Source organism: Excalfactoria chinensis, chromosome Z (assembly GCF_039878825.1).
Source record: "Excalfactoria chinensis isolate bCotChi1 chromosome Z, bCotChi1.hap2, whole genome shotgun sequence".
NCBI lineage: Eukaryota > Metazoa > Chordata > Aves > Galliformes > Phasianidae > Excalfactoria > Excalfactoria chinensis.
The window spans coordinates 56,183,447-56,197,806 of record NC_092857.1 but is presented as its reverse complement, the minus strand read 5'-3'; positions in this window follow the sequence as shown (position 1 = coordinate 56,197,806).

Genomic DNA, 14,360 nt, shown 5'->3' with positions numbered 1-14,360 from the left:
AAGCACCAGAAGTTCCCACTAAAGGGAAATCTGTAGGTGTGTCTGTACCACTGCCAGCTAATGTACTTGGACTACCCCCTTCACTAAAAGAGTTAGTCCCATGTGTAAATATGCCAGCATTAGGTGTTAAGTTTTAACTAAGGAAACAGACACATACAGGATAAATGAAGAAATCTTTGTCTGCTGTCAGAGTACCCAGCTGCACAGGAAATTCCATGGAGCTGTTCAGAGAAAAAGGTATTCCTTGAGTCATGCCAGGGGTGTAAGATTGCCTTTCCAAGCAGACTGTTGGACCAGTTTACAAAGGGGTGTGTTGGATTAACCTTCCCCATGCAGCCTGTGTTTTCTGTATCTAGCCTGGCTGCCTTAACAAAAGATATGCTGTGTCTTAATTGAAATTACAGGGATACATGCCAAAATTCCTGAGTGAAATTATGTGAATATGTTACATAGATCACACTGAAGGACTTTTAGATAATAACTAGACCGAGGTATTTTAGGAGTTCCCAAAAATGTTTCTGTAGCTGTGAGACTGTGAAGTAGCTGAATTTATTAGCAACCCAACCATCAAATCATTCAGAAATATAGCAACTCATAAAAAATGCACATGGAAGATGCAGTGTTAATATAGCAATGACCTTTAAAGGTATAACTTGTGTTACCTTAGCATACAGAGGCAGAGGCTGAGCCCTTGTCAAGCGCAGTCTCCTGCAGTTATTCCTCTCTTTTTGTCCTCTGAGTACAAGCTGAATATCAAGACATTCACTTCTTGCTGAAGAAAACAGCAAGATCTTAGAAAGGTGAAAGAAGACAGCTGGGCAAGTGAAGCAGCAAGAGGAGAGTCTGCCAACATCACTTCAGAGTCATCTTTTTGAAATCTGTTTGAAATATCAGCTGGTCTAAATTCAGATGGGTAAAATGTAAAACATGCATTTAAACAGTTTTAAAGCTAATTCTGATCTAGCTTTTCATGGCTGTACTAGAGGTGTGAAAAGCAATTGGCTGGGATTTCCAGAACTACAACCAACCTGCAGGTCAGCAAATGGAAGCTGTTGGTGAATCCCTTTTTAGAAACAGGGGACCTTGGAAAGAGTAAGAACAGCATAAAACTAGTCCAGACTTCTAGGGGAACAGAGATGGCTGATCAGTGCAGACGGGAGTACTGTATAGGCACAAGTTTTTGCATTCCTTAATTTCTGAATTTAGTAAAGTTTTGTGTTTGTGGCTGAGTCCCTCTGTTTCTGCAGGATGAAATGTGGAGAGATATGTGATGTATATATCCAGCTTCGGTAAAATTTGGAGGTCTTCCCATATTCCTACATGCAGCTGATAACACCAGTCACCTCCTGAAGTTTTCATGCGTGGTCTTTCAGAGCCTCTCACTTGTTAAGGGCCAGTTACATCTAGCTACATACTGCAAATAAAATTCTGATTCATTATACTAACTGTATATAATTTTCTCTTTTTAGCCCTTCCTATTATGAAATTCCGGATACTGTGAGAACATGCAAAAACCTCTGCATTTCTTTAATGTACCCCAGAGAAAACAAAATTCTTTGTACTCCAGTAAGCTGTCTGGCAGCAGCTTGGAGCCACAGTGCCAGCTGAGGTGTTCTTTTGGGGAAGACTGGTTATAGGAAACCCACAGAAAAAATAGATGCTACATAGGCAGGTGCAAGTAGGTGCATGAATAGTCAGTGAAGGAAAAAACATAAGAAATGTTCTGCTGTCCCTCTATTGCACTGCTGACTAATTATAGGATGTTGTATTGCCGTGCTTGCTCTCTGGCAGGGGGGAAGACTAAAGCACATTTCTTTCATGCTGGTCTTCAGGGGTTGCTTATCTCCCTCTGGCAAATGTAAGATCAGGGATAATAAATAAACAAACAAATAAATAAATAAATAAATAGGTGATTTAATGTAATAGTACATCATCTGTCAGGATTTATGTTTCAGATTTCTTCATGCAAAGTGATATCCTAAAATTTTATGGACTTGTTGTGATTTCTTCTTATTTTATTATCCTGTGTGTAGATGCCACTTTGACCCTTTTTAAAATGTTATGGCAATGTTTTTATATAGCTTAGCAGAAGATGGGACAGAGTGTTACCATATTAAAAAGAGAGAGATAATGATATATTTATGGTTGAAAAATCATTTTAATCAGAATCACAGAAACACAGAATCACAGAATCGTAAGGGTTAGAAGGGACCTCCAGAGATCATCAATTCCAGCCCCCCTGACAAAGCAGGCTCCCTACACCAGGTCACACAGGTAGGTATCCAGGCAGGTCTTGAATATCTCCAGAGAAAGAGACTCCACAACTCAGAAGGAGACTCCACAATCCAGAAAATAAGAATGAGGGGTGAGCACTCTGTATATAGCTCTGTTTAATAGCGTTTACATGCAAATAATAATAATAATAATAATAATATTTAAAAAAAAAAAAATACCATGAAGAAATTTTTGTAAAAAAAGCCACTAGTTTAAAAAGATTTGAAGGAGAGTTTTGTGGCACTTCTGCACAGCCCCTGGGTCACACATCCTGTATTTGGCATTTTTGGCTTGTCCATTCCAGAGCAAACTTCGGAACTTTTCCATTGAAAAGAGGACAGTGAAATGACACTTCAAATGTCCTTCAAATACATAAAAATGAAGGAAAAGACATGGAAGCTATAATCAACTGCTGATAATTCCAAGACTTTGCATGGTTGGGGGATTTATTTGCTTTCACGACTTAGGTGACTGAAGGAGAAGAGGGACCCTTTCCATGAGGTACTGAAGGGAAAGTTTCTGGTGTGATGAGCAAGCAGAATGGGTACCAGTCATAGAGTCACAAAATGGCTGGATTTGGAAGGGACCTTAAAAAACACCCAGCTCCAACCCTCTCCATAAGACCAGAGACTTCCTGGCAGACTAGGCTGCCCAAAGCCCGATTCAGCCTAGTTTGGAGCCCTTCAAGATTTGGGGCAGCCACAGCTTCTCTGGGCAGCTGTGATGAGAAATATCCTTCATCCAAGGGGAGTTGAGAGAGGGAATAATTATTTCCTAGGAAGCTGAGCAATATTGCATGAAGGCTGTACAACACTGGGGGCCGTCGGGCTGTTGGACTGGAGTGCAAGGAAGACTGCAGGTCTCAGGAAGAGATCGCATTTCCTCACATTTATTTGATATATCTTCCTGCAGATCTGAGATTCCAGTAATGGAAAAGTTTTCTTGTGTGTAGCAATTTACATTTTAAGAAAGCCTTGTTTGAGATTTAAGAGATACTTGTAGAAAGAAAATCTGGACAGTGTCACTTTAAAACTGAGATCAGCCCATTGCATACTTATTTAAGGCTCACTTATTCTGATGGTGCTCCAGAGACTAGATGCTCTTTAGGACACTGCTGTTGCTTTGCTCCCCATTGCCCAGGTTCATTTACTTTACAGGATGCTGGTACTTCGTCACTGCTTCCAATGGTTCTTAGGGAATGGGTGCACTCACACTCTCCATCAGCTTCCACCCCTGCTCTGGTGCCTTCTCACTGCACCAGGTTTTGCATCCCTTCAGCTGGTGGGTGCAAACAGCATGTGAGGGGGGGCACCAACATTGCTCCACTTTCCTACGGGACATGGGCTCTGCCTCACCCCTAAAATAAGTCCTGTTGCTATGGAGAGACATGTTTTATCACAGAACATGTGACCAGGCAGGACTGGGATCAGTACACACCACAGAATCATAGAATCACAGAACCATGTAGTATCCTGAGTTAGAAAGGACACACAAGAATCACCAAGCCCAGCCCATGGCTCCACAGAGCACCGCCCAAACTCAAACCCTGTGTCTGAGAACACTGTTCAAACACTCCTTGAGCTCCAGCAATTCAGGGCCAATAACCATGATGGGACAGCATCTACAGACCTCTGTGGAGGTCTGAGCTCTAGGAGTAAAGTAGAGAGATACTTCACAGCTGGCCTGAACTCCATGCACCTCCCCTACCAAGAGCTTTGTTGCATGGAGTTGGCATAGTGAATTAGAATCTAGCTCTCTGTGTGGCAATGGATTGGTCTGCAGGCCTGTTGTCCTCTTCAGAGCCTTTGATATCACAGTTGGGAACATGCTCTCCATTTCAGATCTGGGATTGTACCTTCCTGAATGGCACAGAAGAGAAAAAGTTTCTTCCTCACTCCTGACTTTTCCCTTTAATAAAAATAATTATGTGCCCAAACTTACAATCAAAAGGACTTTGCAATGCTTTAGAAGAAAAATAAATCATTTCTTGCAACTCATTTCTAATACCTCATAATCCTTTAATTCCCAAGTAGTTCTTCCTAAATGAATACAATCAGGTAGTAATCTTAATTTTAATAAAATAATCAGTGAACAGGCAGACGACTAGGCAGAAGTACATTTAAAATCTTCATTAAAAGAGTGGAGGCTGTAGACGCATGCTAAACCAGGCCATACAAGTGGTATGCTGAAACTGAGGCTGGCAGATAATCCTAACCTCCTCTCCGTTCTGTACCATGTATTTATGATTTGGGTCTGTTGCTCTTCTATGCACACTGAAAGAAATATCTGTTCAATGAGGGTTTGGTAGTATACTCCCCATAGTGAAGCAGAATTGCAGCAAGGCTTTGATGAGAAAAGGGGCAGCCCCTTCAGTTCTTTGTTTCAGGAAAGCACATAATATAGGATGTTCAGAGATGACACATCGCTCTTTGCAAGTTGCATGAAGCTCTATGTAATGAAAACACAGCAGCTTTGCTCCATGGATGTGCGCATGTTTTGATTTTCCTTACTGCAAAGCACACACTTTGGCAGCTGAAATTCTTGTTTCCACAGGAACACCATTTTGCATCTCAGTGGTACTGTGCTGCCAGATTTTGTCACCCCCCTTCCTGGCTGCCACCACCCACAGTTGATTCCCATCCCCAACAGCAGCAAGAGATGGAATAGAGCCTCACAAGTCTGACATGCCCTGGCAATTTGTTCAGTTGAGCTGGCATTCATGCAAGTGGACACACAGTTTGCATTGGCATCTGCTGCTGTCCCAGAGCAGAGCTTGTCCTACAGTGTCCTGAAGTTGTTTTCTTCTGTAGTAAGAGACAAGATTCATCCTGAAGTCCTCAAGTGGTGTCACAGAGGACTCTGTCTTCCTCCAGTGACTTGCCTACAACCTCCTGAGTATCATGCCTGAAAGACAGTGCTTTGAGCAATCCCATGGGCTGGGGAACCAGAGGGGACTCAAGATCATTTCAGCTGACTTCTTATGCCTTGTGGACCTACCTTTTCACATGAAGCCCTACATCGGGCTTAATAACCTCATAAAATGCATTCTGGAGGCATGACAGGTAGAGTCAGGTGAATTGCTTGGCTTTGCATTTCATTTGTCTGTGCTTAGAAATGCCTTGACTCACACATATTAGCTATGAAGCTAAGATACACTGTATGAAGGCTTGATAACCATCATTGCTTCTGTCTTGTCCCAAGCTGACATCATCAGTAAATATTACCAGTAGTGACTTCATACTTGATTCCAGAGAGTTAATAAAATTTTGCAAAGAAAATCTTCAATTGGTTAAGGGGAATCATGTAAGAAACGCATTTCTTTGCTAGTTTTTCCACTAACAGCAATTTCTTGAGATTTACCAATTGATCAGTTCTCAGTCCATAATTGTAGTATGTGCTTTATTGATAGTCTGATGTCTTCAGTCAGATGGCCATGCATTGCTAAATAAAAAAAAGAGCCACCTTGCAGTTATTCCTAACAGCCAACTCAGCTTTCTCATAGAAAATGATGTCATGTTTGTTTGAATAAAACTATTTTCCATAGAACCATGAATTGGCACTGATTGCATTTCCATTATTCAGTTGGTTGTTGATTATTTGTGCTTCAATTCATTATGCTGACAAAGATTTACACAAAACTCGACATCAGACTGGTTCTGAGTATTATCACATTCTATGTAGATGTATATACATATATGTAGAACTACACAGAAAGAAGAGAAATTCGAATTGTTGTTGATAGTTTGCTTAAGAGCAGAAAAGGTTAAGTGCAGCAAGGTACAGATTTTGAGAGATTAAAATCATCATTCATAAAACCTCAGTATTTTGGTGAAAAAATATTCCCAATACTTTGAATCACATGCTTGATGTATTTTCAAATGTATGTACATATATATATATCAGTGATTTTTTTTATTTTGTTTGTTTTTTTTTTTTTTTTTTTTTGCCACTCTTCTTCTGTTAACAGTTGGTGTCGTGCTTTTTCTGAGGCTGAGAAGACCTGAAAGTCTGTGTACAAAATTAGATACACTTCACAATAAAGTATTGGTTTGTGGTCACAGGAACCAAGATACTGCCCCAGATGATCACTCATTTCAAAATGTATCATGAATGTAATTTTTGTGTGTGTGCGTCTGTGGGCAAAGGAGACAATAAATGTGGTCCCAAAAGCATAGCACACAAGCGAAGATATTCAAAACTGCCTATGTTGTTCAATAAATAGCTAATGAAATGTGTCAGCACTTCAGATTTTGTGCAAGACTGGAGAATAAGCAACATACATTGGAAAAGAAGGAACACATTACTCTTTTTTTTCCCCAAGGGCTCTTGCACAACAGTACCATCAAAGAAGACTGCCCTTAGTCTACACAAATTGATAGTAAATCTGAGATAATAGAAGACATGTTCAGTGAAGATCAGTCCTCAGACCTGATCTTCTGGGACATAAATTTTGGACTTTGGAGAGATTTCCTATGAAGCAGGAAAGTTTTCCCAAGGAAGGTTTTAGATGCAACATCTACCAACTTCTACTGCTTTATATAACCAGTTATCATCTGCATTTGCTGTTTGGCAACCACAAATGTGCGCAGCATTTAATTTTCTAGTACTGAAGGACAAGTTAAGGGTAGTGTGAATTAAGGGCATTCTGTGCTTTATGTTGTTAAAAATATCCTTAATGTCCAACCTGATGAGCCCCTTGATGATGGGGACTCATCCGTTTGCATATAGCTGAAATGAAGTGTTAAATAAAGGCCCCTGAGCAAGAAGAAGAAATAAAGTGAAGCATACCTGAGAGAAGATGCAGTGTTCAAGGTATATCCAAGCTGTACATAACAGAGCTCACAGGCTCAAAGAGAAATGGTTTCGAACTGCAAGGGTCAATATTCAGACTGGACATAAGGAAGTGGTTACACACTGGAACAGGTTACCCAAGGAGGTGATGGATGCCCCATCCCTGGAGACAATCAAGGCCAGGCTGCACAGGGCTCTGAGCACTCTAACTGAGCTGTAGATGTCCCTGTTCATTGCAAGAGAGTTAGACCAGATGGCCTTTAAGGGTTCTTTCCAACTTTAATGATTCTACAAATCTATGATTCCATGCTATCATAACCTAGCAGTAGTGAATGTAAGAATCAACATCCGGACAATTAAAAGGGTTGTTGTTTAATGACTACAGTCAGGTGGATGTAGCAAAAGGCTGCCACTGTTACGAGTGCAATATGATGGAGGAGGAAAGCTTTCACCAAGGCATGCCAATAGCCATTCTCAATCTGAGAGCCCAGACACTGAATGCCATATGAGAATGCAAAGTTAAAAGGGATGTCAGGGGGTACATTTTAAGATATTGAAGCCATTCTATAAAAAACACATGTACAGAAGTAAATGCCTGCTTGCAAATGTTTTTGGAGTTGTGTTTCTTTCATTATTTCATTATTACAGCTATGGCACGGTCCATATTTCTCATGAAATGGATGTTCTATGTTGAGGATTCTCTCCTGCTTTGGGAAATTTAGTGGAAGTCTTGTACTTGGGGATATATTTTTATTTTCTACTGTAATCCTAAAATAAAAAGGTATGATCACAGAAATGTTCAGAATTTCCAAAAGTTAAATATTTTTGTTGTTTTTGTGGGTTTTTTTTAAGTGATCATAAACTTGACCTTGACCTTGATATTTCTTTTTTGCACCCCTGTAATGTGTTTATGTATTTGGTTAGTTACATAAAAGCCACTATGATGCCACTGTCATGTGTGACAGTGAGTGTCAATACTGCATCCTTCAGCTTGCTTTACAAGGAGACTGCAATTATAGAATCATAGAATAAGCCATGTTGGAAAGGACTCATCATGATCACACATTCCTTTGAGGAACCTGGGAATGTTCAAGCCTGGATGCAAGAAGGTGGCACCAAACTTTATTGCAGTATTTAACACTGGAGGTTTGCTGCTACCCTTCTGAACACATCAGGAAGGAAAAAGTGCAAGTTAGTTCCATTTGTTTTATCTCCATTTTAAAAGTGTGGAACACGGAGAATGGATGCTTAATGAACTGTTTCCTAATTAACAGAAGTACACAGTGGTTTGTGAGAAGTCCTAGCATTGTACCTAACAGCTGTAAACATGAAATCATGAGGGGATATGCTTGTATCCATACCTAGAGTGTAAGAGGAACATAGCAGAGAAAGCAGTCTTGTTCACAACAACACTCGGAGAAACGAAAGCCAATACGTTCTGCCAGGATTTAGGGCTTTCTCCTCATTGTAACTAACTTCTGTGTTTCAGCTCCCTCCCTTTGGGACGAGCACCACGAGCAGAGCGGTAGGCGGGCTCTGCGGGCGACCCAGTGATAGAGCTCCGGGGGCGGCGGCTCAGCGCTGCGCATCCCTGAGTGCCTTCGCGGCCGGGGAGGAGAGGCGTCCCCAGCACCTCTCCTAAATCACCCGTCCCCCCCACTGCTGGTTTGCTGGTCCTCTTCCACACTTCGCGGTCGTTTATCCAAAGTTCCGGAAAACGCTTACGAAGCAGAGTGTCTTGGTGTGTCAGCATTATAGGTCCACTCTAAATATTTCCCTATTACTTTTTTTCTTTCCGCAGAGAACAAGGCACGGCCTCCTGCTCTGTCCCCTGAACACTCCCTTTTAACGACCACTTTTTCCCGCAGTTTCTGTCGTTATCTTCTTACGGGGGCGCAGCTCCGTGGGCTTGGAGCCGCCAGGGGGCAGCAGCGCGCCGCGCACCCCCTCCCGTCCCACGGACAGCGGAGTTTGTCTCGATTCAAAGCAGGGACGGAAGGGAGGAGGGGGGCAGGAGCCCCAGCTATGCGGGACTTAAATTCGTTGTTAAGTCAGCTCTGTGCCCCTGAGGGTGTTCAACTCTCCTAGAGGCCATTTGCTCTTCCCCGTTGGTGCTCTGTAGGTCTTGTAGGTCTTCTGTAGGTTCTTGCGCACCTGAAAAGGGAAACGAGCACAGAAGGAATGGAGTCTATTGAAAAGTACTGCTTCCGTGTTTACTCCTCCCCGGGGGAAGAGGTGCTTTATGAACGCGCCTGGAAAATGCCATCACCCCCTGCCCAGAAAAGGAAAAATAGAGAAAGAGGACGAAAAAAACATAGGGAAAGGATGAAGGGAGGGGAAGAGGAAGAGGACGGAAGAGGAAGGAGAAAAAGACTTAAAAAGGAAGGAAAAAAAAAAGAAAAAAGATGAAGAAAAATGAAGAAAAAAGAAAAGAGAAAAGAGAACTAGGTGGAAAAAAAAGAAAGGAAAAGAAAAAGGGAAAAAGAGAAAAAATCTAAAAAGAAGAAGATCAAGACGGAAGGGAAAGGAGGGAACGGAAAAGGAAAATAAAAAGGGAAAGGAAAATGAGAAAAACGTAATTTATGAATTTTCTGTAACTCTCCATTTTCCTCCATTGAGCTTAATGGGACGGAGCCTCTGTCACACCCGACCCACATCTTCCCTGCCTGACAGCGCCGTTCCGTTGATGAGCTGCTCAGTCTCAGCACTCTCTCCCACCATTCTGGCTTCTGCGCATTCCCCGCGCTCCGGTTCGGACTCTGCAAAGCCAAGAAGAGTTCACGCGGTGCCGCGGAACCAGCTGAGTTCGGGTTCGGAGCAGATCTGCAGCGTGGGCTTCAAACATGAACGGTCAGAGCGTCCCCAGACGTTCTGTTTGTTGCTCAGTGAAACACACTTTTACAGCGACGCCGCGGCCAGACACTTTATGGAGCAGCCTCAATTGGAGCGTCCCAATACCCATTCGCTGAGAGGAGAGGAGAGGAGAGGAGAGGAGAGGAGAGGAGAGGAGAGGAGAGGAGAGGAGAGGAGAGGAGAGGAGAGGAGAGGAGAGGAGAGGAGAGGAGAGGAGAGGAGAGGAGAGGAGAGGAGAGGAGAGGAGAGGAGAGGAGAGGAGAGGAGAGGAGAGGAGAGGAGAGGAGAGGAGAGGAGAGGAGAGGAGAGGAGAGGAGAGGAGAGGAGAGGAGAGGAGAGGAGAGGAGAGGAGAGGAGAGGAGAGGAGAGGAGAGGAGAGGAGAGGAGAGGAGAGGAGAGGAGAGGAGAGGAGAGGAGAGGAGAGGAGAGGAGAGGAGAGGAGAGGAGAGACCCAAACCTCGACCTCCCATTCCATCCACCCTTCTTTGCAGTCCCGCGGCCCGTGGCAGCCCCGTAAGCTGCTTTTGAGTGCCAGTGCCGGGTCCAAGGGCCGCCAGGCTATCTCTGCGAATCCATGAAGGTTTACCGCTGGAATGGAGAAGAAGGATAATAAATTGCCAGGAGATGGACACGATGCTCCTTAAGGGCCCCTTCTAACTCGTGATGCTCCGTGATTCTGTGGTTCTGTGTTTAAACATGGGGGTCAGCAGCTTTAAGTTCACGAGGTTTTATTCCCTCCTCTCTAAATATCTCCGAGAAAGCTGGGGAGCTTCCCTTCCTTCCTCACACGTGTATGTGAGTTTAATAAGAGCTGCGGCGCGAGGCTACACCCCCAAAAGAACTGCTGTGCGCCTGCGGCGTGAGCAGCGGGACGCCCTTCTGCCCCTGCAGAATCATTTTCGCTGGTTTCAGCGGCTTCAGAACCAAACGTATGATGCCTCCAAACTTGACACTTTGTCTCTCCTCCCCCCTCCTTGAGTTCTAGAGTTCTTCAGCAGATCCGCACCACTTCGGAAAGGGCTTCGTTGGTTCCTGAAGTCGGAAATAACACATCCCTACACCTAAAATAATAACGGTAATAGTAATAATAAAATTAACAACAGAAAAAATAAAAAAAGGCATGCTGGCGTTGCAGTACATTCAGGAGCTGCTTTGAAGAAGCAGCAGCCCGATTTGGGGAGCGTTCTGAATAAGCGGGCAGCAGACGGAGAATGGTCCGAACAAGAAGGCGAGTGCCCGTGGGCAATGCCAGAGCCTATGGACCGTGTAAGGAAAAGGGAGAAATGCAGATTCCGGAGATGAAGTGTGAGCTTTGTCATGCTTCACGTCACAGCAGAGATACGCAGAGAACTGATCCCTACCGCATGATCTGACCTGAAAGGAAATCGGTCCTTTTAATTACTTTTTCTTTTTCTTTCCTTTCCTTTCCTTTCCTTTCCTTTCCTTTCCTTTCCTTTCCTTTCCTTTCCTTTCCTTTCCTTTCCTTTCCTTTCCTTTCCTTTCCTTTCCTTTCCTTTCCTTTCCTTTCCTTTCCTTTCCTTTCCTTTCCTTTCTTCTCTTCTTTTCTTTTCTTTTCTTTTCTTTTCTTTTCTTTTCTTTTCTTTTCTTTTCTTTTCTTTTCTTTTCTTTTCTTTTCTTTTCTTTTCTTTTTTTCTTTTCTCTTCTCTTTTTTTTCTTTTCTTCTCTTAAAGTAATTTTGAAGGCAAACATTTCGATACAAACTGTATTAATGGGTAGCTTTTACTCTGTTGATTTAAGTAATAATAACTTTCAATTCACTCTGACTTCGCAGTCTGTGTTTGTTACATCTGTCGTTTCACGCAACAGCAGCATTTAGAAACGAACAACCGATTTAGGACTGAGGACAACAACTGAACACAGCACCCGGCGTTTACTATATATTTATCTTATTTATCTTAATGCGTACGAATATGTTTTAGTGCAAGTTCTTCTCAAATATACTTTCATTTTTCCTTACTGATTTTATTTCGATGCCATTGACACATCTTCTCCCTCTGCTATTTTTGTCGTAGGACACATAAGTACATACAACCACCGTAATCCAAACTGTGTTGTTTTCCCACTCAGCCCACAGAGTCCTGCGGAACGGCGCACCGCACCGCACGGCACCGCGCGGGTGTACTGGATGGCACTCGCTGTGCGCTGCCACCGCCGATGTGGAGGGAGCGGGCTCCGGGCTCTGCCGTCCCGAAGAGGAGGCTTGGACTGGTGCGCCTATTGAAAACCACCCGTCCACACCGACTTCGGTGGAAAGACACGGGGCTCTCTTCGCCCACTCGCGGCGCTGAGACACCTCGGCCCCCTCCCTCCTCGCGCCCCAGCACTGTGGGGGCTGTCCCACCCTTGGACTAGATGGGAGGGGGCGGGAGGGGTGAGAGAGCCACGTCCCGTCCCGGTGTGGAGCAGCACCGCAGCCGCCTCTCCCCTCCCTCGCCCCTCTCACCCTCTTCTCTCCGCTGATCGAGGAGCACAGGGATGGAGAAGTCACTGCGGGTGAGTCCCTCCCCCAGTAGCGACGTGCTCCTTCCCACTCCCGCCGCGCAGAGCCTCAAGAGTGAAGGGGCGATGAGTGCTGGTGGAGGCGCGGAGCCCTTCCCGCATCCCACTGGCCCTCCTGTTTATCCCCGCACCACTTCGTGCACTTCCCGGGGCCTCCCGGGAGGGACGTGCGTAACTTTTCGTCCCGGAAAGGAAGGTTTGTCCGTCTGTCTGTGCGTCTGTCCAAACACAGTTCCTGAGAGCGGGCCGCTGTCTGCTTCGAGAATGTGGATTTGGTATGTAGGACAGTGCGTGTGCAATTCACTTGTTTCCTCGGAGTGACAAAAAGGCTTAATACAAATACTTCACAGCCGTGTGCACTGGGTCTGTCCCCAGTGTGAGGAGTCAGTGCGGTGTTATTTGATCGAATAGGGGGAAATAAGAAGCAGAACGAAAGCAAAGTAGACACGTTTTTCTTCTCTCTGGCCGAAGCCCTGTTGAGGTCCGCTGAGATACAGAACCACAGCTCCTGCGAGGAGAGCTTGGGGGACAGCGAGGAAGCATGGCAACTTTGCTGAGTGACAGCTATTGAAGGACTGATATTAACATGGACTGAAGGATGGATGGATGGATGGATGGATGGATGGATGGATGGATGGATGGATGGACAGGAGATAGATGGAGGATGGATAGAAACAAACACAGCCTTCACTCTCTCATTGTAATGATTTTTGATTGAAAATCAGGAAGGAAGAACAAGAGTAAAATATCACTTTCAAGTTAAGCACCGACAAACATCAGAATAAGGCTGGGCCGTGCATCATGGTAGGACACCACGATCTCAGCTTTCCTCGGGATATCCGGGTCTGGGTGCTCTTTGTCGCGGTGAGCATATAATACCACCCTGGTAATGAACACTCAGAGCGGGGCGGTGATCCTTGCTTCGGGAGTGGTCTCCTCCGTCATTCTCGGCCCGAGCCGACAATCCTATGAGGTCTCCTTTTTTATTAAATGAGTACAACGCATGACGTGGATGTAGCGGAGACGTGATGTGATGCTCGGAGGGCTGCCCCGCCAGGTGTCGCTGTGCCTCCGCGGCCCCCATGCCTCCCGTGCACGGCGCAGACGCTTCTCGCCCGTCCCCACAGGGGACGCGAGTGGACATAGGAGCAACACCACAGCAAAAGCAAAGCGAAGAGCTTTATGGCTATTCTCCGGATGTGCCCCCTCCCTCCTGGTCCTCATCTGCCTGACCTGGGGGGACTCCTACGCAGAGCGGGGGTAAACTTGGAGGCGTGTCTCTAGGCGCATCTGCGCTTGATACTTCTGTGCAAGGCAGAAAACCCTGAATTCAATCCACCTTTTTTCCTTTTTTTTTTTTTTTTTTTTTTTTTTCCTTCCTTACAGGGGTGTATACAAGCACGTTTTTGTATTCAAATTTCCACCTAAATTATTTGGGAAAACTTTCTGCATGTTTTCATTTTTCATCAGGGCATTTTAATCTTGCTGGAGGAAAGGCGTGGGGGGGGGGGCTGGCATACTTCTGCATGGCCATACTTCCCTCCACGGACAGCCCATGAGCACAGTGAGCACAGAGCTTGGGCAGGGTAGGAGGACGGAGGGACCAAATCCTCCGTGATAAGTGCCAGGTTCTCGGCGGGGACGAATGAGGCCGAGAACTTTGAAAAAAGTCATCATCACCATCATCTGAAAAAAGTAAGTAAATAAACAAACAAATAAATAAAGGTTAAATTTAAATTCAAAAAGCGAAGAAGGGGAGTTTAATTTGTGTATGCATGTGTGTATGTGTGCGTAGGTGAACTGATGTGTACGGGTAGGTGGATGGATGCATTTATCTCTCTGTCTTTCAATCTATTTTCAACACAACACCTTTTCTATCTCCTGGCTGCACCTCTCACACGAAGTCTGAGTAGCGCTCACGC